This window comes from Chiloscyllium punctatum, chromosome 26, assembly GCF_047496795.1.
Source record: "Chiloscyllium punctatum isolate Juve2018m chromosome 26, sChiPun1.3, whole genome shotgun sequence".
Lineage (NCBI taxonomy): Eukaryota > Metazoa > Chordata > Chondrichthyes > Orectolobiformes > Hemiscylliidae > Chiloscyllium > Chiloscyllium punctatum.
Genome location: NC_092764.1, coordinates 38,932,380 through 38,958,622, shown reverse-complemented (window position 1 = coordinate 38,958,622; position 26,243 = coordinate 38,932,380). Strand labels below are relative to the sequence as shown.

Genomic DNA, 26,243 nt, shown 5'->3' with positions numbered 1-26,243 from the left:
AATTTCGTATACAAATGATGGAACAGCACTTTACAAAAATGATGCTTGAATAAGTGTTCAGCTCTCTGACAATTTGAATTCAAGTGCAATCTTGGATAAGCTATGCTGGGAAAACGTAGGTTGATGATGTGCACAGGAATGGTGAAGGAGTATGACATATTGAGAGAGGAAAGAGAAGGAAACAGGTTTAAGATCTTAAAAGTTTAAAGCAAAGGCTGACAGGTACCGACCTCAGGAGCAAAATCTTTGTCAAATCTGATGGCAACCAAGTTGCTACAGAGTGCTAAGAAAGTTGTTGCATACTTACCCACAATAGTGCAATTAGTATGGTGAGTTTGCACCGGAAAGATCTATATTAGATAAGGCCATAAGAATTCACAGTGAGAAAATGTTCATGCAAGAAAATTCAGAAAATATTACCTCCCACATCAGGAAATAAGTGCTATTCTTTAAGATAGTGCCTCATGATCTTATACATCAACCTGTAAGACAAGGCCTCACTTAAACTTGCATCAGAAAGACCAGACTTCTGAGAGCACTCTAATCACAGCATACTGTTTTGGACCAGCAGCCTAGGTATTTGTCTCCTATCTGTGGAATAGAACTTGAACACACAGTCTTATTATTCAAAGATAAGAGTGGTACTAGATGAACCATAGTTTATATCTAAGGCAGACAGGAACTGTGTATAGGTTATTTTTTATGTATTATAAACATGTTTATGTTGTATGTAAACATAGTAGTACTATAACTCTAGACCAATATTAATAGCCTATGTTATGTTTCTTAATAGATATTGATATATTTTATCAAAGTAGTGGCTCAAAACATGTTATATTCCCGTATCCTATAAGGTATCAAAAGGAACCTATTGTTGATGTTATCCTCATACACTTCAAAGAAATGGGCTCCTTTTCCCATTGTTATCATGTCATTTCTTCAGGAAGAAAGCAGCAGTTTGAGTGGTTTTACCATTCCCACTGATGTTCAACTATCATCTTAGAGTAGACTGAGAAACAGTCAACCAGCACACCTGCCCAGATCTGACAGGAGCTCGATTAATCTCTGTGAATAAGGTTCCTATGACATACACAAGACATTAATGTAATAAAAAGGGACCACAGGAGGCTGCCCTGAGAGAACTCTATGTGAGTTCTTCCCATGATTTTTGTGTGGCTATGAATGCTTCTCCTGGGTCCTGAAAGACCGTCCCACCTATTACCACAGCATCCATAACTTCTACCCCTGCTAACATAGCTCATCTCTAAACACTGCTGGAGTATATACTGGAGTTATGAGATTTGGGTTGCAAGATCTAAGTAAATTATGATTCTAAACTGAGTTTGAGAGCGCAAATGTAATAGTCTATTAGTCCTGATTAGTTATAAGACCATTCCAGGTACAAGTATGGTTTCACACATTTTGCAGAATTTAATGAGTTAATCAAAAGTAACAAGAATAAAACTGTACTTAAACTGTGGTTAAAATAATAGGTTTACTCAATAAAATCCCCTGGTTTTCAGTCAATCCATTCAGGACATCAACTCATAACTTCTGTGCATGTCTCCATGTCCTCCTGACTGAAGTTATCCTTCTGTCTTCCCACTGAGAAGTAAAATGCTAAGATTTACAGTTTAGTAACCAAAGCCAGTCACTACTACCTATGCATGGTCAGAGTCACCCTGCACTCTAATTGGCTTGCATGAACTGCACACAATCAGTCTTATATAGGCTAGGTAGTGTGTGTTCAATTTATGATTGGTTTCTTAAGAGTGACGGTTATCTCACTAATACCCCTTCTTTCTATCTCCCAACCTGTTCCCTGAGATTACTGTCATTTATGGGATCTTCACTTTCATTACAGATCATTGTAGATTTTCACCAAGATGATGAAGAAGCACAACCAGAATAATTTAAACATCTGCATGGATATATATTGTCATCTCCTAATGATTAACACCTTTCCAAATGTCTAATTGATACATTGAAGTGTTCTGAAAAATCCAAAACCCTATCAAGATAATTTGCTTAAAGGAACTGTTCAATAACTAAAGTCACAAAAAAACTACTGCATTATTTTCTTCTCCAGAAACAAGAATTACATTAGCTCGATACAAATGTTATCATTGTGTAACCACTGAAGTAACAAAATAATATTGCAAGATGCAGCAAAATACATAAAGGTAAAAATGACCATGCAAAACTATTTACAAAGAACTTAATTCAAAGTAACCTATTATAGATTTCAAGTTGAAAAACTAAACTAATTTGGAATAGGGAATAAAATCTTTTCACCTCAAAGCATTTTTGCATTTCTTATTCCAAAATTAAAAATGCTTCGGCCATAAAATGCAAGTTTCCACATTTCTTTATTGGCCTAAGGATATATGGTATCTTTCATTTAACATATAGACATACTGCAGAAAATACAAAGGGCAGATGATACCAATGTCTTTCATTCACCATATTCTTTCATTCACCGTATTCAACATTGTAAAATATTATTCCACTCTTGCTAAATCAGGTCAAAATAACCAATCTGAAACTAATTATTAAAAGTCAATCCTATGATTCTATGATTCTACAGTGGAGTCACTGAAATTTCTGTTTCCCATAACACATCCCCCTCCATATTGGTAAGAGACTGTCAATATGCCAAATGAAAGGGTAACTCAGTAAAAATTTAAAATTAATTTTTACTTGTTCTTTCTTTAGAATTGGGTATTGATGGTGAGGCCAACATTTGTTGGTCATCAATAACTGCCCTTGAGCTCAGTGACTTGCTCAGCCATTTTACGGGAATTTACCTGTCAAGCATGGAATAAAGAACCAAGCATTACAAGTAGGCCAAACCAGGCAGGGAGAAGAAACTCTCTCTACTAAAGGGTCTTTATCATCAAAATTTGATGATTGTTTCATGGTAATCATTACTGACACTTTTCCTTCCAGATTTTATTGATCTATATTGAACTGCATCTATTGAATTTTCAATGGACCATTCCCCAGCTCCAACAAAAATGCCTCAAACTGTGATTAAGAGTCAAACACTTTGGACAATTCTGATTTACTTACCTTGATGTTTACCCAGGAAATGCCAAACAGGCGCAAACCTAAACTAAGTGATGACTTTTACTAGAAATTGGCTAAATGTCAATTTGGTCAAGTTTCATGGATGGTTTCTTTTTGTGAGGCCGTGAAAGATTTCTCATATCATTTTCTGAAAACTACCTCATTACCTATGCACCATGCCCTTATGATGATCTCTTCATCATATCTTCCTCTTTGCCACAGGTGAAGATATTTGACACTGCCAAGACCTCCTGGGATCCTTCACATCAGCGTCATCTTTCAAATGGATTAGGAAGCAATGACCTCGTGGTATTATTGCTAGCTATTTAATCCAGAGACCCAAGTAATGTACCGGAGACCTAGGTTCAAATCTTGCCTTGTCAAATGGTGTGGCGGCTCCAGTGGCACAATTGGTCAGCGCACTATTTATATGACAGTATAGAGGACCGTGAAATGCCAAGGTTGAGTGTTTGGGCCTAATCTGCAGCAACCTGGACAGCACAGTGGCTCAGAGGTTAGCACTGCTGTCTCAGAGCCAGGACTCGGGTTCAATTCCAGCCTCTGTCTGTCTGGAGTTTGCACGTTCTCCCAGTGTCTGTGTGAGTTTCCTCCAGGTGCTATGGTTTCCTCTCATAGTCCAAATATGTGCACCTTCAGTGAATCGACCATGCTAAATTGCCCATAGTGATCAGGGGTGTGTAGATAAGGTCCATCAGCTAGGAGTAAATGCAGAATAATAGGGCAGGGAAATGGGTCTGAGTGGGTTACTCTTTGGAGGGTCAGTTTGGACTTATTGGGCCAAATGACCTATTTCCATACTGGAGGGATTCTATGTCAAGTGCTACCAGCAAGGAATTATTCTTCACCATGCATGTAGTTGGAGGGAAACCATAAACAAGCATTTCTCAAGGCACAGAAGTGGTATGATTGTCACATCATTGCACATAGAAATATTTACATTCATAAATCAATTGCTATTTAGGAAACAAGCTACACAGCTTACTTGTCCTCAGCCTCATTGCATCCTACAAACCTGCCTAAGGGTGTGCTTTTCCTATGCTCAATGTAGCACAAAATAACTTCATTGCTCAGTGTGACCACTACACACTGGAAAAACCTTCAAATGGTTGAAAACATTCACTTTTATTCATTAACAGAAAAAAAGCAAACAATAAACAAACAAACAAAAGCTGCATTGGCCTCTGGGACCAGACAGGAAATGTTTGCCTTTTAAGAACCAACACACTTGCAATCAATGAGTGATTACTGCATCCAGCTCACATCCTTCATAGAGTCATAGAGTCGTAGAGATATACAGCATGGAAACAGACCCTTCGGTCCAACCTGTCCATGCCAACCAGATATCCCAACCCAATCTAGTCCCACCTGCCAGCACCACGCCCATATCCCTCCAAACCCTTCCTATTCATATACCCATCCAAATGCTTCTTAAATGTTGCAATTCTACCAGCCTCCACCACTTCCTCTGGCAGTTCATTCCATACACATACCTCCCTCTGTGTGAAAAAGTTGCCCCTTCTGACCCTAAACCTATGCCCTCTAGTTCTGGACTCCCCAACCCCAGGGAAAAGACTTTGCCTATTTGTCTTATCCATACCCCTCATAATTTTGTTAACCTCGATAAGCCTCCGACGCTCCAGGGAAAACAGCCCTAGCCTGTTCAGCCTCTCCCTATAGCTCAAACCGTCCAACCCTGGCAACATCCTTTTCTGAACCCTTTCAAGTTTCTGAACCCTTTCAAGTTTCACAACATCTTTCCAATAGGAAAGAGACCAGAATTGCAAGCAATATTCCAACAGTGGCCTAACCAATGTCCTGTACAGCCGCAACATGACCTCCCAACTCCTGTACTCAATACTCTGACCAATAAAGGAATGCTTTCTTCACTATTCTATCAATCTGCAACTCCACTTTCAAGGAGCTATAAACCTGCACTCCAAGGTCTCTTTGTTCAGCAACACTCCCTAGGACCTTACCATTAAGTGTATAAGTCTGCTAAGATTTGCTTTCCCAAAATACAGCACCTCGCATTTATCTGAATTAAACTCCATCTGCCACTTCTCAGCCCATTGGCCCATCTGGTCAAGATCCTGTTGTAATCTGAGGTAACCCTCTTCGCTGTCCACTACACCTCCAATTTTGGTGTCATCTGCAAACTTACTAACTGTACCTCTTATGCCCGCATCCAAATCATTTACATAAATGACAAAAAGTAGAGGAACCAGCACCGATCCTTGTGGCACTCCACTGGTCACAGGCCTCCAGTCTGAAAAACAACCCTCCACCACCACCCTCTGTCTTCTACCTTTGAGCCTTTAGAACCATCCATCAATCAAATCCTTTGAGGCACTGTTCTATCATACAGAAGGTGGTGTTTCTCCTGCTCAATATCCCCATCTTCCTCCTCAGAACGTTGCAGCCAATCCCTCAGCTCTTCAGAGTCCACCACATCCATTTGTTGCCTTGTCCAGTTGTGCAGAAATCACCGTGCTAGAATTATGCAGTACACTTTGTATGGAATGTACTGCAAGCAGCCTTTAGACCATTCTAAAGGGACAATCTGAAAAGTAAAGGAGAATAGCCAGAGGTCACAGTCCATTTCAGTACCGAGGACATAGGTAAAAAAAAAGGTATTCAGTCCTGCAAACAGAATATAGAGAGCAGGGAAATAAATTGAAAGGATACTCATATGTAGCAATTTCAGGATTCTTCTCCGTATCATGCGTGAGCAAAATCAGGAATAGTAAACTAGACTTGGATGAGTCTGTGGCTTGAGGAAGAATAGAGAGGGGTGGGATTTGGTTTCGAGAGTCATTGTGACTGGTTTTGAGGAAGATGGGACTAATACAAACTGGGCAGATAATACCTCAGAAGGACCAAAACCAACATCCTTGCAGGGGAATTTACTGGAAGTGTGAGGGAAGATTTCAACTAGAATGGCAGGGAAACAAGAATGTTGGAATCAAAAATGGAAAACAAAGCTTGAGAGTTAGAAAGCAGAAGTGGACAGCAGAGGTAACACAGGCTAGCAGGAACCATGGCTTAGTACAAGGATGTGTAAAAATATTTAAAGAGACAAGTTTAAAGATACTATGTCTGAATGTATGGAAGGTTCACAATAAGACAGATGAATTAAGAGTGTGATATAATTGCAACTACAAAGACATGAAGCACAGCAACCAAGGCTGGGAACTGAACATCCAAGGGTACTCAATCTTTAGGAAGGAAAGGCAAAATACTGAGAAAGGAGATTTGCACAGGAAATCTAGATGTGAAGTCAGTTTGGGTGAAGTTAAGATGCAAGAAAGGGTGGGAAACCTGAGTAGGAGTTGTCTATAGGCCTCCAAACGCAAGTGATAAGGTCAGAAGTGGCATGAAATGAGAAAATAAAGATGTATGCAATGAGATTCTGCAGTAACATGGATGACTTTGATCAACATTTAGCTTGGGCAACCCACACTGTAATAATAATGTGGCAGATAATTTCCTGCAGTGTGACATGATACTTTTTTATATCAGTAATCTGAGGAGCCAATTAGGAAACAAGTTATTCTAAATCTGGTTTTGTGCAAATGAGGAAGAGTTAATTAATAATCTTGTTGTGAGAGGTTCATTAGTTAAAAGTGACCATAACATGATAGAATTCTTTATTGGGATAAAAAGTAAAATCGTTCAATCCAAAACAAAGATCCTTTATCTAAGCAAAGGAAGCTAGGAAGATATAATGGTAAGTTCATTGTGATAGACTGGGTAACTTCATTGAATAGCATGGCAGTGGATAGCTATAGCTAATATGTAAAGGATGGATGCAGATATTGTGACAGCTTTACATTTCTTAAGGTGAAATAACACAACAGGAAATGTCACCCACTCACATCCAACAAAAGAAATTAAGGATAGCATAAGGTCAAAACAGGGATCATATGAATTTGCTAGGAAAAGCAGCAAGCCTGAAGAATGGGAGCAGTTTAGAATTTAGCAAAGGAGGACCAAGAGATTGATTAAGTGGATAAAATTGGAGTATAAGAGTAAAATTACAAGGAACATAAATGTGGACTGTAAGAGCTTCAAATAATAGACAAAAAGGTAAAAGGTTAATGAAGACAAATATACATACCTAATCGTCCGAAAATGGATAATGGAGAACAAAAAATGATAAAGCAATTAAACAATTTCTGTCTTTATAGAACACAACACAAATAATTTCCCAAATATTTTAGTAAAGAAGAAATCAAAAGAAATTAATATTGGTAAAAAAATAGTCCTGGAAAAATTAATGTAACAGAAAGCTGATAAATCCCAGGACATCTGTATTTATATCTCAGTACACTAATAGACCAAGGAAATAGTGAATGCATTTGTTGCCATCTTTAAAAGTTGGTAGATTCTGGGGCAGTCCCAGCAAAGTGAAGTTTAGAGGCCTAGTCACTGAAAATATTTAAGAAATAAATAAATAAATTTCTGGAGGCAAGGGTATCAAACAGTGTAGGGAGAGCATGGGGATACAGTGTTGAGGTCGAGGATCAGCTGTAAACATGTTGGATGGCAGAGAGGGCTTGATGGGCTGCTCAGAGTTTCTAACTTTCTATCTGTTGTATGAGACATTCTTGTATAAAATGGAATAACATCATTATAATAATATTCAAAACCATCTTACCAACAATTATGTGGCATTTCTATTTTCTAAAAAGATGTTAGTGCAATTTTACATGTTATAGTAACAATACATCCTTTTTTTTAAAATTGTTTTCATTTTGCATGTTGTACTGATTTCACTTGTCCAGTTGGAGAGAAAGTTAATTATTACAAATTCACACTGTGACAAGCAGCAACATTTTCACACCGATTGAATAACAGTTGCACTTGTTTTGCCATGTGTATGTTGTCTAACTCTATTTACTTTCCCAAAGTAATGCTTTCTAAATCCATGAAACATTTCTTTAAAGCTTAGTACAGCTTTGGGGATGGAGGCTGAGGTTTTTAAACCAGCAGATGTTTTGTCCAGGTCATGTGGGGGAGCCAGGAGCTGCCTTTTTGCCAACTCGGCTCTTTGCCCAATGGAATTGGCAGGTCGGGCGGGGGGGAGGCGGAGAGTTAGAGGGAAAGAGGCTGCAAGGGAATATTGGATTTGGGGAGAATTGATGGATGCAGTGCGGAAGTGTTGCTCTTGTTGCTAACCATCACCTGATATCTTGTGCCAATTTATACATGATACTTGTATATCACTGCTTTATTTAGTTGAGTTAGATCCACAATGATTCTTATTGAACCATTCAGTTTTGGTACTGCAATTATGCCTGAACATCATCTTATTGGCATAATAAAGTGTGAAGTTGTCTCTTGTCTTAGTGTGCAGTCTTTTCTTCTTTACCTTTATCTGGCAATGGTGGTGGTGCTTTGTTGCTGTGTACAAATAGATTGTGTTTTTCATAATCTCTTAGGGTAATACTGTACCCTATCTTCAATTTCCCTAAACCTCTGAACAGATTTCGTGAATTTTTCAAAATTACGTCTTTGGATGACATCTGCAATGTCATCGACTTTGTTGATTAATTTCACCTTTAATTTTGCATTTTTGCTTCTTTGAGAATATATTCTTGATTCTGACTGACATAAAGGATTCCATAGTTTCTCATCCCTAATATCAAAGTATTGTTATAAGTTGGCCTTTTATTTTGAATTCTTTTCTTCCAGGTCCCTGTAATTTCATTGAATATGGCTTCAATCTAATCTTTTTAAGTTATTTAAGCTGATCTGATAACATTAAGACACTGGTTCCAGTAAAATGCTTGAATTCCATGGTAGGCTCATTTAATTCTCATTCAACACTCTGGAATTTATTTCCAGAAACTTGATTTCTCCCGAAAGGTTTTTATTTCAATCATGTGGTGTTGCCATTACTTATCCAAATCCTCTGATGTCAAGGCCTTTTCCTACTTCCATGATCTGCACTGAAGCCCTGCATACATTTTTTAAAATGCTCCACGTTTAAGGGTGGCACATTGACACAGTGGTTACCACAGCTGCCCCACAGTGTCATAGTTCAATTTCAGCCTCAGGTGACTGTCTGTGTGGAGTTTGTACATTCTCCCCTTGCTTGAGTTTCCTTCCACAGGAGAAAGTGAGGACTGCAGATGCTGGAGATCAGAGCTGAAAATGTGTTGCTGGAAAAGCGCAGCAGGTCAGGCAGCATCCAAGGGCTCATGCCCAAAACGTTGATTCTCCTGCTCCTTGTATGCTGCCTGACCTGCTGCGCTTTCCCAGCAACACATTTTCAGCTCTAGTTTCCTTCCACAGGCCAAAGATGTGTAGGCTAGGTGAAATGGCAATGTCAAATTTCCCTATAGTGTACAGGCAATGTGGTTCATTGGTAAATCCCTACAGGGATAGGGTGGGATGCTCTTTGGAGGGTTGGTGCAAACTTGATGGGCTTCTATATGGACTGAAACCATGCAATGATTCACTCCCGCATAGTTATGGCTCTATCCTTCCACTGCTGAGTATTATACTGTTTGTATGCCCGGTTCCCACATATACTTGGATACTTCAAGGTGCAGTTTGGTGCAGCTTTTTTCTGAAGAACAAAGAAAATTTATAGCCCAGGAACAGGCCCGTCGGCCCTCCAAGCCTGAGTCGACCCAAATCCACTGTCTAAACCTATCGCCCAGTTCCTAAGCATCTGTATCCCACTGCTCCCCACCTATTCATGCATCTGTCCAGATGCATCTTAAATGAATCTACCATGCCTGCCTCTACCACCTCTGCTGGCAATGCATTCCAGGCACCCTCTGTGTAAAGTAATTGCTGTGTATGTCCCTCTTAAACTTTTCACCTCTCACCTTGAAAGTGTAACCACTCGTTATTGAATCCTTCACTCTGGGAAAAACCTTATCTCTATCTACCCTGTCTATACCTTTCATGATTTTGTAAACCTCAATCAGGTCCCCTCTCAATCTCTTTGTTTCTAACCTGGTAACCTGCTAACTGCTAACCTGCTCAACCTCTCTTCATAACTAGCACCTTCCATACCAGGCAACATCCTCGTAAACCTTCTCTGCACCCTCTGCAAAGCATCCACACCCTTTTGGCAATGTGGCAACCAGAACTGTACACAGTATTCTAAATGCAGCCGAACCAAAGTCTTGTACAATTTTAACATGACCTGCCAGCTGTCATACCCAATACCCCATCCAATGAAGGCGAGCATACCATATGCCTTCTTGACCACTCTATCTACCTGTGCAGCCACCTTCAGGGTACAATGGACCTGAACTCCAAGGTCTCTCTGCTCATCAACTTTTCCCAAAGCTCTTTCGTTTACAGTATAGTTTGCTCTAGAATTAGACTTCCCAAAATGCATCACCTCACTTTTGCCTGGATTGAACTCCATCTGCGACTTCTCCGTCCAACTCTCCAGTCTGTCTTCTCCTGTATTCTTTGACAATCCCCTATGCTTTCTGCTACTCCACCAATCTCCATGTCTTCTGCAAACTTGCTGATCATACCAACAGGGTCCTCTTTCAGATCATTTATGTATATCACAAACAACAGTGGCCCCAGCACTAATCCCTGGGGAACACCACTGGTCACCTTTCTACATTTTGAGAAACTCTCTTCAATTACTACCCTCTGTCTCCTGTTGCTCAGCCAGTTCTTTATCCACCTAGCTCGAACACCCTGCACATCATATGACTTCCCTTTCTTCATTAGTTTGCAATGGGGAACCTTATCAACCGCTTTACTAAAGTTCACGTATATGACATCTACAGCCCTTCCTTTATCTATCAATTTGGTCACTTCCTCAAAGAACTCTATTAAGTTGGTAAGGCATGATCTACCCCGCACAAAATCATGTTGCCTATCACTGATAAAAGGCATATGGAAATACATACGTACACTGAATACATATGGAAAACAATTGGTACCTCTTCCATATAATGTTGCATTTTCATCTACTTTAGTGAGACTGCCCATTTTGTTCATTTTCCTCCCTGCAGCCAATGTATTGATTCACCTTACTTCATTTTTTCATTGTGTCATTTCCCCCTTGAGTGAATACCCTGTTCTACCTCCAAAGCTCAGTTTGCCTCTCTCTCGTGTCACTCATCTGTCTTTTAAAAGACCTGACAAATCCTCATCTGAAACTCTGACTAATTTCTGGTTGTGAATTAATTCTGCCTTGAGGTCCTCGTTTATGCCACTCTGCCAGTTGGCAAATATCACTTATGAATGTATCCATGCTGTCCTCAGACTTTTCCTTTCTTCGAATTTCACATACTCTATTATTTGATTTCTCTGCACACTGAAATATATATATGGAAAGCAATGGGTACCTCTTCCATATAATGTTGCAGTTTCATCAATGTCTTGTCTTGCCGATACATCAATCACAAGGATCTCACCAGTAAAATACTGCACTGATGTCTAGTTCCTCTTGTCTAAGCCAGGAGTAGTTTTATGCCTTAGAAATCTTTACTTCCAAACATTCTATTCTTGAATGCAGTGGAATCAGCTGGAATGATTCTGGGAGTGGCAGACAAACTTCCAGAGTTTGCCTGAGCTCTAAGGTTGCTCCTTTGTCTGCAACTAATTGTCCTGCTGCCTACTGCTTGGGGTTAGTGTTCACTGCTTTCTTGTCTCAGAGTTTATTTTCCAGCCTTTTGCACTACCCATAATGCCCCTGATGCCCAGGTGACTTGAAGTCCGAATAGTCTCCTAAAATGCTGCTTCAAGAGGCCACAGAAATTTGTGCAAAAATTCTTTATTTCCAGCTTAGTAAGTACATAGATCCTCTCCAAATCCTGTTGGAAGCTCTGCTCCATTCTGCACATAACTATGTAATACTGGCATTATCATTACATCGAGATAATCATTAGTTTGCAGTGTCTCATTAGTTGTGTCCAGGGATGGTCTGAGCAGGGATTTACATCAGGTCGCCAGAGGTCAGATCACTTACATAAGCAACAGACCTTCTTGTGGTGCACTGGTAGTGTCCCTACCCTGCTCCAGAGTACATAACATATCGTAACAGGTTGATTAAGAAAGAAATACTATGAAAGAGCATAATGGAAGTGGAAAGATGAAGTTAGCAACTATGGTGCAGTCAGTAGGTAGCCTAGTCATTTCTGACCAAGCAGGTTGTGGCCTTGAGTTCTACTCCAGAGATTTGTTACCGAATGTCCACAATCTTACAAAGGTTCAATGATTTTCCATGAAATGCACAAATTTCATTGACCAATAGAGGCTCATTCCCTCAAAGGGGGCAAAAACCCAGTGTCATGTGAGTGTTGGCTAGGTTGGGCAGTCATTTAGTTCTGCTGGTTAAATTCAGTGAATTGAAGACTAAGACCTTTAGTAAGATTGGAGAGTGAAGGACTGTTAATGAAAGTGACTGCAGGCCACATGAGAGGGTGAGTGTCTTTGCACCATGCTCAAATATTAAGTGGATGACCTATCATCAGAGTTTGACTCTTAGGGCAGCAGCTGAAGCTGCAAAGGGACACAGGTAAGGAAGATACAAAATGCCAATAATGCAGGTTAGGATTCGAGGAAGGTGCTGTCCACCTCAGGGAGAACACTGTCAAAGATTTAGCTTCAGCATCTTTCAGAAGTGTTTATCTGACAAGTCGAGTGGTTGCTGACCTAAGCTGAATACTAGAGGATGAATTGAAGCCACTGGGATGTGGCGGCCAGTCACTGCCTCTGGCACTGAGGGACAATGGCACTCAACCATTTTACATCAGGCTTGATCCCAGGACTGTCTGGAGACATGTGCGGGATCTCTCAGTCAGTGGCTCACTGTTGTATCAAGCCGATGATGAATGGTATTTCACACCAATCAGATCAGTCTGGCCAAGAGGGGAATTGCATTTGAGGCTATGGCAAGATTCCATCAGATTCACAGGAAATAAGGGTGAAGACACCACAATCCCAGAGGATCATAATGTTATTCTGACAGAGTGGTGAGCTTAAGCTGAAGCTCACCATGCCTTAGGCAAGGGATGAGGTTGAAAAGGCAAAACCTTCAGGGGGATACAGACTGCATGTCACCATCAAGGCATGCTGACAGCAGCCATATCCATTTGTTGAGAAGGTACTAATGTTTAAATGACTCTACCAAATGGGAGCCAAAATAAGTCACTTGACCCCTTTGAGCCAGCTTAAAAAGATTATGGCTGATCAGTTTTGAGTTTTCAATTGCATATTCCAATTGATCTTGACAACCTTTGATTCTTTCACCTAACAAAAATCTATTTATTTCCACCTTAAAAATACTCAAAGACCCCACTCCTGCTACCTTCCGAGGCAGAGATTTCCAAATATGCAGATTACAAAATATTCACAACGTGACCTCACTAATGAACCGTACAACTGAAGGGTAACATCCTTATTTTGATGTTAAATTCCTTCCTTAATAAAAGATTGCGTTCCATCAGCTTTCTTAATTGAAAACTGAAAAAACTGCTGATGCTGTAAATCACAAAAAACTGCTAAACAAGCTCAGCAGGTCTGGCAGCATCCGTGGAGGAGAAATCAGAGTTAATGTTTCAGGTCAAGTGATCTGATTAACTCTGAATTCTCTCCACAGATGCTGCCACACCTGCTGAGATTTTCCAGCAATTTCTGCTTTCTTAATTACTTGCTTTACCTGTATACTGACTTGTTGTGACACATGCACTAAATCGTCTGCACTTTGGAATTCTGCAGTCATTCTCCATCTCAATAATACTTTGTTTGCTCCGTCATGTGTTTGTGTTTCACATTGACACCGATGTGACACTATCTCCTCAGATAGGCAAACCTCCTCTGATGTCTCATGTGGTTCTGATGTCAGCAGTCACAACTCATCCACTACTAGTCCTATGGAAGAGACAAGATTGTTGTTATCAACTTCTGCATCCATGCACATCTTCCTGCCTGTCCTTAACCAGGACCAATGAGGTGCTAGTTCTAACATTCAGCAGAATAAATGATGCCTGTGATCATATCTTTACTCAAGATCAATGGATTCTGTGCCTATCTCGTACTCTAAAATAGACAGAGTTGCTAAAACCCATCTAATCTTTATAGCTTCTAGCCACATCTGCATTGAGAGTAATGGAGAGCATACCACGTCATGTGTGTCTCCACTTCTCCTGTAATGACAAAAATAGACTGTGACCAGAGTTTCTTTTTTTAAAAGTTCAAACCTTTTCAGAGAGCTCATCAAGATCTTGTTCTTTATCCTGTAGTGACAGAGTCAATCTCAGCCAATGTGAGAGAGAGCCGACAGTTTCACATACCCGCTTGCCATCTTTAATGGGTGGTACACCATCAGCAAGAGCAGGGACAGTTTCTACCTTTAGTTTCTGAACAAGGAAGTGTAAATGAAAATAGATCATTCAATGACAATAGAGAGGTCAAATAGGATTGGAAAAGATGGAGATAAAAGTAATGAAGGAAGAGTTTTAGAAAATTATAAACATTTTTAACATTCAAACAATAATTATAATCTTAAAGAATGTGAATCTACACTTCTAAAGTTAATTTTCAGTTCCAGAGTAATGTTGTGGTTAGTAATTAAGATTTAACACACATTTATAAATGTAATCGCAATAGAATAGACCAGCACTAACTCCTTCTGAACAATTTAGTGGACACCTAACAGCCACAAAGTCACGACTTGCAGTTTGTTTCAATGCTGAGTCTCAGCACAAGACATTCTTATCGTGAGGCTTCTGAAAGAACAGGCAATTCAAAAGCTACCTTCTGGATTTCTATTTTTAACTGCATGTATGGTCATGAGAGGTGTAAAATACTCCAAAATAACCCTGAACCCAGTTGCCTGGCTGCAAATTCTGTTGTAAAATTCCAGCCATTGTTGATTTAGTGATTTGTGAACCTGTTTGCGTATCTTCTGAGCATATTTATAGTTTTCTTATAAGCATGTCTGTCAAGGAAGCAGCTGGCACAGGAAGCCAAACAAGAGGCCTGAGCAGGGCACAGGCAGAGAAGATGATGCCACAATTTCAGCTGGTCTGACCTGTAAGCTCTCTTTGCAAACAATGACCTTAGAAGACACAGATTGCTCTGGCATAGCAAGTAACCTGCCTAATGCTGTGAGAAGCAGGTGAAATTGATACTGAATACTTAACTGTTAACTCTGGGACACATTGCAAGAATAGCTTCAATTACAAGGGCAATTACAGGTAACACTCCAGTCACCGTATCTTTTATCAGGAGCATCTGGGGTTCAGTGCACCCTTCAACTTCAAAAAAATGGCTCTGTAACAAATCATTCACATGGCCCTTTGATTGAGGAGCTACTTGCTTGAAATCATAGAGTTGATTTTCTTAACTCAAAAAGGCATATACTCATTGGAGTTTGGAGAGATGAGGTGTAATGTTATTGAAACATAAGATTCTGAGGGAGCTTGACAGAATTGATGTCGGTAGAATGTTTTCTCATGAGGGAAATACAGAACTGGCGGCACAGGTTAAAAATAAGGGGCACCCATTTAAGCCGCAGTTGAGAAGTTGAGGGTAATTTGACCCTGGAACTCTCTTGTCCCTTGAGCAGTAGAGGCTAGATCATTGACTATCTTCAAGGCTGAGTTAAAGAGATATTTTAGGTGTTTAGGGGTAATGGGGGCCAGGAAAGAAAATGGAAATAGAGCCACAATGCCCTGATGTTACTGAATAGCACAGAACAGTCAAAGGATAGTTTGACCTACTTATGTTCCTATTCTTAGGATGTTAGTGTAAGCAAGGCTGGATTTGGCAGAAATAGAGGATCATGACAACTTTTTGCCTTAACGTGAGAATCCTTTACAATTGGTCAAGTATTATCTGTACATACAGGGAAGAGAAACCCTTCCTACACAAATTTTTTTTTAGATTAGATTACTTAGATTAGATTACTTACAGTGTGGAAACAGGCCCTTGAGCCCAACAAGTCCACACCAACCCGCCGAAGTTCAACCTCCCCTACATTTACCCCTTCACCTAACACTACGGGCAATTTAGCATGGCCAATTCACCTGACCTGCACATCTTTGGATTGTGGGAGGAAACCGGAGCACCCGGAGGAAACCCACGCAGACACGGGGAGAATGTGCAAACTCCACACAGTCAGTCGCCTGAGGCAGGAACTGAACCCGGGTCTCTCACGCAGTGAGGCAGCAGTGCTAACCACTGTGCCACTGTGCCGCCCAAATATGCTTGCCTTTATTGGTCATTGTATCGAGTATAGGAGTTGGGAGGTCATGTTGTACAGGACATTGGTTAAGCCACTTTTGGAATACTGCGTGCAATCCTGGTCTCCCTGCTATAGGAAGGATGTGAAACTCAAAAGGATTGAGAAAAGATTTAAAAGGATGTTGCCAAGGTTGAAGGGTTTGAGCTATTGAGAAAGGCTGCATAGGTTGGAGCTATTTTTCTCTGGAGCATTGGAGGCTGAGGGGTGACTTTAGGGGCATGGACAGGAAAAATAGACAAGGTCTTTCCTGGGGTGGGGGAGTCCAAAACTAGAGGGCATAGGTTAGGTGAGAGGAAAAAGATTTAAAAGAGACCCAAGGATCAACTTTTTCACACAGAGGGTGGTGCGTATATGGAATGAGCTTCCAGAGGAAGTGGTGGAGGCTGGTACAATTATAACATTTCAAGGGCATCTAGATGGGTATATGAATAGGAAGGGTTTAGAGGGATGGGGCCAAATGCTGGCAAATGGGACTAGTTTAGGATATCTGGTCAGCATGGATGAGTTGGACCAAATGGTCTGTTTCCGTGCTGTACATCTCAATGACTCTAAATAGTCACTGGAATTTCTTTGAGGACATCACAAAGCAATGTAGGGGTTAGTGATTGCAACCTTCAAAATTGTGAAGCTCCAATTCCCAATCTTTCTTGAGTATTGTTGTGATGCTATAGCAACTGAATTATCTGTATCACCAGAAAAATGTGCCCATCATTTAAAAGGTTTCTGTCCATGCTGGAACCAAACATTTTTCAAAATTCATTAATGACATGTGGGCATCACTGGCTAGGCCAACATTTATTGCCAATCCCGATCTGCTGTTGAGAAGGTGAGCTGTGTTCTTCAAACTCAGCAATCCATGTGATACAGTTATAATCCCAGTGCTGTTAGGATGGGAGTACAAGGATTTTAACTCAACAATAGTGAAGGAATGGTGATAGTTTCAAATTGGGATGGTGTATGTCTTGGACAGGTGGTGGTGTTCCGATATAGGTACTGCCCTTGTCCTTCCAGCAGTGGAGGTTGCACAGTTGGAAGGTTAACAAGGAGCCATGGTGATTTGCTGCTATGCATGTTGTAGAAGGTATACACTGCTGCCATTGTACATTTGTGGTTCTCGGAGTGAGTTTTAAAGGTGTTGGACAAGGTGTCAATCAAATGGCTGTTAGTCTTTCTCAAAGTCATATATAAAAATAGGTTTTCGACAGAAATGTTCTTAGCAGCTAAAATAATATGTTACCTCAATGTGTGTTTCAGTTTGTTTGGTTTGAAATTTGCATTAGTTATTCAAAGTTGAGAAAGAAAAAGATCTCAGTTGTGTAAGGATTCAAAGTATAACGCTTCATATCTCGCAGTACAGGAACTGAGTAAAAGGCTATTAAGTCAAACCTACAAATTGGAGGAGAAAGGGAAATTTCTCTGGATTATAATTAATTGTAAAGTGTTAGTGTTGATAAATAGATTGGATTTAGCTTTGTAGGACATTTGGAAATCTTTCAAACAGTGTTATATTTAAATTGTTTGCAGTGTTTTATTTTAGTTTTATTTCTTTCACGTAAACTTCTATTTTATTTTTAAAAATAAGTATGCTTATGTTTTAATGAAAGACTACCATATTAAATAAAACATAACAAGCCAATTTTTATTCTGGGATTTGTCTTGTTCAATAGTAACATTAGTTGGGACCATTAAACAGTATTCGCTGCTTGGAACTTCTATAGCTCAAATGTTACTTGCCACCTATCAGCCCAAACCTGAATATTGTTCAGATCATACCACATTTAAACACAGGCTGCTTCAGTATCTGAGGGTCACACACAGTGCCAAATATTGTGCAATCATCGAGAAAAGTTTTGCGCCTTTGCCCTTTGTGATGGACAGAAGGAGACTGATGAAGCAGCTGAAAATAGTTGACCCTAGTACACTAACCTGAGGAATTCCTGCAGTGGTGTCCCATGGCTGGGATGATCAACCTCTAACAAATACAACTATCTTCCTTTCTGTTCGGCTTTCACCCTGGTGCCATTGATTTCAGTTTTGTTAGGGCTCCTTCAAATCACATGTAGTCAAATGCAGTTTTGGTATCAAGGCCAGTCAAACCCCATTCTCTTCTTTTGTTCAGGTTTTGACCAAGGCTATAATAAGGTCAGGACTTGAATGGACCTAGCAGAACACAGACTGTGCATCAATGAGCCTGGTATTATTTAGTAATTGACACTTGTCAACATTGCTAATGATATATCAGCATGTTGATGATTGAGAGTAGCCTGATGGGATAGAACATAGTCAGATTGGGTTTGTCCTTCTTGCTGTGTACGGGACAAACTTTTTGAAATTTCCACATAGCCAAGTGGATACCAGTGTTGTAAATGTATTGAAAAAACTTGACTGGGGAAATTGACTACTTGAAGCAAGTCATCAGTTATGTTGCTGAATTGTTGAAGGGGACCATAGACCTTGCAGTATCCAGTACCTTTAGCCATTTCTTGCTATCAGAAAGGATGGATGGAACTGGCTGAAGACTGGCATCTGTGATCTTGGGGAGTTTAGAATAGACCAGGATGTCCACATCTGCTTGCAACCTTTTCAGCTTTGCCTTTTACACTGACGAGCTGGACTTCCCATTGTTGAAGATGGGATATTTGTGGAGCCTCTTCCTCCTATGAATTCTTTACCTGATCACCAACATTCACAATTGGATGTGATATGACTGCGGAGCTTAGGTCTCATCTATTGATTACAGCATTGCTTAGTTCTGTCTATCACACACTGCTTATGCTGCTTGGCACACAAGTAGTCTTGTGTTGTAGCTTCACCAGCTAACCATGACATGTCTAATTAGGTATGCCTGGTACTAATGCCACATGATCTTTTAAATCTTAACTGAATCAGGGTTGGTCCCCTACTTGATGGTGGAGCATATGCCTGGCCTTGAAGTCACAGATTGGATTGTACAATCCTATTGATGTTGATAGCCCACAATACCCCAATAGATATCTAGTCTTGATCTGTTTTAAGTATAAGGAATTCAGTATGGCGACAGTGCCATCCAACATGGCAGAAGGTATACTCAAAGTGAAGGCCAGAATTTATCTCCACAAGGACTGGACAATAGTTATTCCAAACAGTACTGTCATGGACAGATACATCTGTGACAGGTAGATTTATGAGGATGAGGTGATTTACATTTTCTCTCTTGTTGCTTCCCTCACCATCTGCTGCAGACCCAGAAAACTAGCAGAAGACTCCTTTAGGACTTGGCACTGACTGATCCGCTGGTGCTACCAAGCCACCCCTGGTGACAGGCATTGAAGATGACCATCCAGTGTGCCCTCGATCATTGTGGGGACAGGGTGGAATGGGGGTTCCATCCTCTTGAAATGCTACCTGCCTCTCTTCTCAGTATCTTGTGCAATTCCTCATCTTCCATGAGGAAATAGTACAGACAGAATATGCCCAAAGGGAATACTGGAATGTGTTTCTGAGTAGCTCTCATCATGAGTTGAGGATAACTCCTTCTCATGATCTTGTACTTTCAGAAGCAGTGAGAGGCAAGTTCAGATCAATTAGGCCAGATTCATAAAACAGAACGCTGCAAAAAGTAATTCCCAGCTGAGGAAATTGCCCGTGAAACTTTACATTCTTGACACTCAAAAACTTCCGACTTTCACCATCTTAGCTGAACCCTGCAACAGCTGCACTTTATAGCTCTCAGTCTCACTTACCCTCAGTGCTTTACAAGAGCAAACCTCCGTGATCTTCACTATAGTTTCTTCCACTGGAGACTCAGCAGACAGAACCAAACCACATAAACAAATTCAAGGAAGTTTAAAGTGGAGGGTGGAAAGTCAACAGAGGGATCTTGTGTCTGATTGTGCAGTTAGAAAATTTTTTGCACCAATTAGATGTCCCTCTTTCTTGTTAACCTTTCAGGGGTTTAGTTGAGTTTCAATTGTTCTATATTTGAACATATGAGTTTATGTATCATTGGTGCTCAATGTACTTGATTAGAAAAGGCTGTGTGTGGAAGACTCAGAAGAATTAAAGAAAATCTGTTGAAAGAATGGAAGCCAGTACAACAGTATACAATAGATATCTTGATGCACCATGAATTCAACCTGGCGTGGAATTGTATCATCACTGCAGGAAGCTGAGGAAGAAATTATGCGACAGTTAAACCCCCCCTTTTTTGGTGGCCAAGATAACATGCAGAATTAAGTTGCCTGACTTGTCTATTGTCTTTTAGAGATAGGAAATCAATCCTTTTGTGATCTATTGACAAGGTCCTGTGTTTAATTTCCCTCTTAATCACATTGTCTACAGAATTAGGAAGATCAGTCTCATTCTGACTACTGTATACTTGCCTGATATGTTTTGGGAATTGTATTGATACTGCCTGTGTTTTGAAGATAAAGCTCTATCTGTAGGTTAAACCAAAATATTTAATGCTTTATTGAAAAATTAGGAAAATGTATCAAATCAGAACCCTGAAGATATAACAATCGGTCCAAAGTATGGAAAGCCAGAACAATTTACAATGTGACCATATTTTAGACTAACTTGTTCTTTAAAGTGTGAGGCAACTCTACCAATGATGTATGAGAAAAAATTCAAGTAGGCATGGTTCACAATGCACCGTGGATGGCATAATCACAAAGATAGTGTCGGACTCAACTGAAATTGAATCAAAGCGTTCACTCTCATGAAACCGATGAACTGGGGAGCTGTTGCATATCTCAATGCAGTTTAGCAGCTCTGGTCTTCTGATTGTCAGTTGGGTGCAGTTTGCTGGCTTGCTGGTATATCATGGGACAGCAATAAGGGACATGGGTAACACAGTGGTTAGCACTGCAGTCTCACAGTGCCAAGAACCCGAGTTTGATTCCAGCCTTGAGTGACTGTGCGGAGTTTGCATGCTCCCCCCTTGACAGTACCGGTTTCCACCAGCTGCTCCTGTTTTCTCCCACAGTCCAAAGATGTGCAGGTAGTTGGAATGGACTTAATAAATTGCCCGATAGTGTCTAGAATGTGCAGGTTAGATAAGTCAGCTGTGGGATAAAACTCCATGCAAGGGTTATAGGGATATGATGGGTCTGGATGGGATGCTCTTCAAAGAAGAACTGCAGACCCAATAGGGTTAAATTGGCCTCTATCTGCATGGTAGGGATTTAATGACATGGAGTTTTGGATTGGAAAGTTATATGATGAGTCGAGGATTGCTTCAAGAAGTATTACAGTCTTATTGTGTACCTAAAATGATGCTTCTGCTGCTTTTTACTGCAGGGAAATTAACTTATAATGGATTAGTTTTGATGCCTTCAGTGGTCCATCGGTTAGACTGCTGAAGACCCAGAACAACAGAGCCCACAGTTTCAAACAAAATCAAAACTGGGAGAACTCAGCAGGTCTGCCTGCATCTGTGGAGAGAAAGCGGAGCTAATATTTAGAGTCCAGTGACCCTTCTTCAGAACCGATTGTAGCTAGGAAAAGATCAGTATATTTGCTTAAGGTGGGGTGATGGTCGGGGGATATTGGGGGAAGGGGTAAACGCTAGGTGGAGATAGAACCCAGAGAAAGAGAAAACATTTGGCCAGGCAAAGGAATGGGTAAATGTCCGACTGGGAAAGTGATTGGCTGCTAATAGGGACCACTGGCAGTTCACAATGGGTTGGTTGTGGCGGCAGCACATGTGATGATAAGGCCTGATGTGTGAGAGTTGGGGGAAGAACATTGGAGAAGGTACTCAGGCCCTAAAATTGTTGAACTCAATGTCCAGTCCTGAAGGCTTCAGGGGCCCACGTTGAAAATGAGCTGTTGTTCTTCGAGCTTTCACTGAGCTTCACTGGAGCACTGCAGCAGACCCGAGATGTTGGCCAGGGAACCATGGGAGACTGATTAGCAAGGTTAGAGCTCATAGAATACAGGGAGAACTAGCCATTTGGATACAGAACTGGCTCAAAGGTAGAAGACAGAGGGTGGTGGTGGAGGGTTGTTTTTCAGACTGGAGACCTGTGACCAGTGGAGTGCCACAAGGATCGGTGCTGGGCCATCTACATTTTGTCATTTACATAAATGATTTGGATGCAAACATAAGAGATACAGTTAGTAAGTTTGCAGATGAAATCAAAATTGGAGGTGTAGTGGACAGCGAAGAGGGTTACCTCAGATTACAACAGGATCTTGACCAGATGGGCCAATGGGCTGAGAAGTGGCAGATGGAGTTTAATTCAGATAAATGCAAGGTGCTGCATTTTGGGAAAGCAAATCTTAGCAGGACTTATGTACTTAATGGCAAGGTCCTAGGGAGTGTTGCTGAACAAAGAGACCTTGGACTGCAGGTTCATAGCTCCTTGAAAGTGGAGTCGCAGGTAGATAGGATAGTGAAGAAGGCGTTTGGTATGCTTTCCTTTATTGGTCAGAGTATTGAGTACAGGAGTTGGGAGGTCATGTTGCGGCTGTACAGGACATTGATTAGGCTACTGTTGGAATATTGTGTGCAATTCTGGTCTTCTTCCTATCGGACAGATGTTGTGAAACTTGAAAGGGTTCAGAAAAGATTTACAAGGATGTTGCCAGGATTGGAGGATCTGAGATACAGGAAGAGGCTGAACAGGCTAGGGCTGTTTTCCCTGGAGCGTCGGAGGCTGAGGGGTGATCTTATAGAGGTTTACAAAATTATGAGGGGCATGGATAGGGTAAATAGACAAAGTCTTTTCCCTGGGGTCGGGGAGTCCAGAACTAGAGGACATAGGTTTAGGGTGAGAGGGGAAAGATATAAAAGAGACCTAAGGGGCAACATTTTCATGTAGAGGGTGATACGTGTCTGGAATGAGCTGCCAGAGGATGTGGTGGAGGCTGGTACAATTGCAACATTTAAGAGGCATTTGGATGGGTATATGAATAGGAAGGGTTTGGAGGGATATGTGCCGAGCGCTGGCAGGTGGTACTAGATTGGGTTGGGATATCTGGTCGGCATGGACGGCATGGAAGGGTCTGTTTCTGTGCTGTACATCTCTCTGACTCTATGGTGTGTTTAAATTAACAGGCAACAGAAAGCTCATGGTTTCTGAGCAAAACTTGGTGTTCTGCAAAGCGGTCACTCAGTCTGCATTTTGTCTCCCCAGTGTTGAGGAACTCACATTGTAAGCAGCAGATACAGTAAGATTAACTGAAGTGCAGGTAAATCACTACTTCACCGGCTTTGGATACTAAGGATGGAGGAAGTAAATGGTAAGGGGTAACACCTTCAGTGGTTGCATGGGGAAGTGCCATGGAGTTGGGGGTAGGTGTTGAGAGGAGAAGAGGAGTGGATCAAGGTGTCCTGGAGGGAATGGTCCCTGCAGAAAGCTGACAATGGAGGGGAGGGGAATATGTGCCAGGTTGTGGTGTCCTGCTAGAGATGGCAAAAATGGCGGTCAATGATCTTTTGGATGTGGATGCTGATGGGATGGTAGGTGAGGACAAGGGGGACCCTACCTCTGTTTGGGAGGAAAGGGAGAGAGCTGAAGTGTGGGAAATGGGTCAGATAAGACGTAGGGCCCTATCAACCATGGTGGTGGGGAATCCTAAGTTGAAGACAATGTGGGTATTTCAGAGACCCCTTGTTGAAGTTGGCATCATTGGAATAGATGTGACAGAGATGAAGAAAGTGAGAGAATGGAATACAGTAGAATGGAAGCAGAGCATGAGGATGTATAGTCAAGGCAACTGTGGGGGTTGGTTGGTTTGTAATGGATATCGATGGTCAGCCTATCCCCAAAAATGGAAACAGAGATATCGCAGAAGGGAAGGGAAGAGTCAGAGATGGACCATGGTCGAGGTGACAGCAGGGTGAAAATTGAAAGCTATATAGATAACCCTTTCCAATTCCAGACAAGAGAGGGAAGCAGCACTGATGTTGGAGTAAGAGTTGTGGATGGGGGCCAGAGTAGGACAGGAACAAGGAATGTTCTATATACCCCACAAAGAGACAAGTATAACTGGGGCCCATGTGGGTACCCATGGCCACTCCTTTCACTTAAAGAAAATGGGAGGAGATAAAGAAGAATGAGCTCAGCCAGATGGAGGTGGGTGGTGGATGGGAACAATCCATAAAAAGCAGAGAGCCCTGAGACCATTCTGGTAGAGGGATGGACGTGTAAAGGGATTGCCTATCCATGATGGAGAGGAGGCAGCTCGAGCCTGTGAACTGGAAATTCTGCAACTGACATAAGTCATCAGAAGAACCCACAGTTTCATGTGGTTCCTAAAACAGCATTGGGACCTCAGCAAGTATGTGTGAACACCTCCGATGAGAACTGGATTTGGCTCAGTGAAGATGGCCAATTTTTGAATAATCTTCAAGCTTAGTAAATAGGTAGAATGGCTAGACTGCACAGTCACATGGTCTCAGCATGTGCAACCTTGAGAAATCCTACCAAACTATTCACCAAGTTGCACAGCACTCTTGACACGTTTTCCTGAATTTTCTACTGCATGGCTTAGCACTGCACACCAGCATCTGCTGCTCTAAACATCAGATCTAAACATCAAACCATCTGATAAGGGCAGGAAGAGAGGAAAACTCAGGTGTAACTTGTGTTCAGTGCATGGTTCAGCATTGATTCCTCAGATGCACTGGTCACAGGGCATCAATTCCTGATGTGGTCCTATTAATCTAAGAATGAGTTGTCAATGAATGTTCCATTGCAGTTTCTTCCTCCTCTACTGCAATTTGCTTTGGGTCTTTTCAGGGTCTGAAGAGAATGGATATTCTTGCAGAACAATGGTTGTTTAATGGCACACAAGAATGTAGTACAATTAGAATGAATTAGAATAGTTACCAGATATGAGATATGTACAGCTGAATATTCTGTTTAACTTGTCCATCCTGCCATAATTAACCTCTTGTATTACTCTTCTGAGGGAGCATCTAGTGTCTATCAACCGCAACTTTTCAGTAGATGGCAGTTTTTGAAACAGGAGAATTTCTTTTAGCCTGTGCTCTGCCAAGAATTATGTACAATTATTTCCTACAAGAGAAATTAGGGTACTGTATGTTATTGTGTGGCATGCTGAAGATCCAGAACATCTGTGTGTGTGTTGAAAAGGTTTAACTAGAGTCATGGAGTAACATCTTACTTTGGTTACACTGGCCAGGCTATTGAATTTGTATCTGCAGTAGATTCAGGTTAAATTGGCTAAAATTCTAGATTACCCAAGCCACTGTGTCAACATGATGGAGCAGTTTGTTCAATTTGTCAAAAAAAGAATACAATTCCTCTTGCTCGCTTCCTCCATTACAAGTTGCAGGGAACCATTAGTGAATCATTAGCATTTTCCCAGTTGATTTTCTTTGGCATCCAATCAAGAATCAGATTTAGCTCAATTCCACAATGAGCACAGGATCTCCTATATCGGAGGTGTTGACCACTAGGAATTGATAAGAGGTAGTTGGACAGCTTTCCCATATAATCCTGTCTCCAACTGATGTAACTGGGTGGGTGACACAGATACCCTAACCACAATACACCTCTTTTGAGCATAAGTTGAAAATCTCTCCTTGACTTCATTAAAGACACTTCTATTGAATCCAGCTTTCTACATGTGCCTATATTTCAAGCAATCACACCAAGTTTAGTTTACATCCTTCAGAATAATCAGACAGATTTATTTGCAGCTCTAGCCTGCTCTGCTAAATGCTGGAGTTCACACTTTGACAGATATCAGATGTGAATGCCTTCTGCAGGGAGTAAACACGTGAAGGAGTTATACTATGCATCTTACAACAAATCTGACAGTTGTCCAATGGAATCTTGATTTTTTGACTGCTAGCCATCAGAAAGGGAGAGTGGGATTGCCAATTTCAAGAAAGCCATCAGTGACGATCTAGTCTTGCTGTCTCCACATCTTTCAAGGATCACTAATAAATAATGATTGA

At 41.1% G+C, this 26,243-nt stretch overlaps 1 long non-coding RNA gene across 1 annotated transcript in view; it reads right to left on the bottom strand.

Annotated features, from left to right (window-relative positions):
- The window catches only part of LOC140496443 (uncharacterized), a 27,243-nt gene continuing 1,000 nt past the window's right edge, over positions 1-26,243 (bottom strand). The window contains exons 2-3 of the long non-coding RNA XR_011964262.1: positions 13,739-13,950; positions 1-5,650 (exon numbers count right to left, since the gene is read on the bottom strand). This is a non-coding gene — a long non-coding RNA (uncharacterized lncRNA). The remainder of the gene's footprint in view (positions 5,651-13,738; positions 13,951-26,243) is intronic.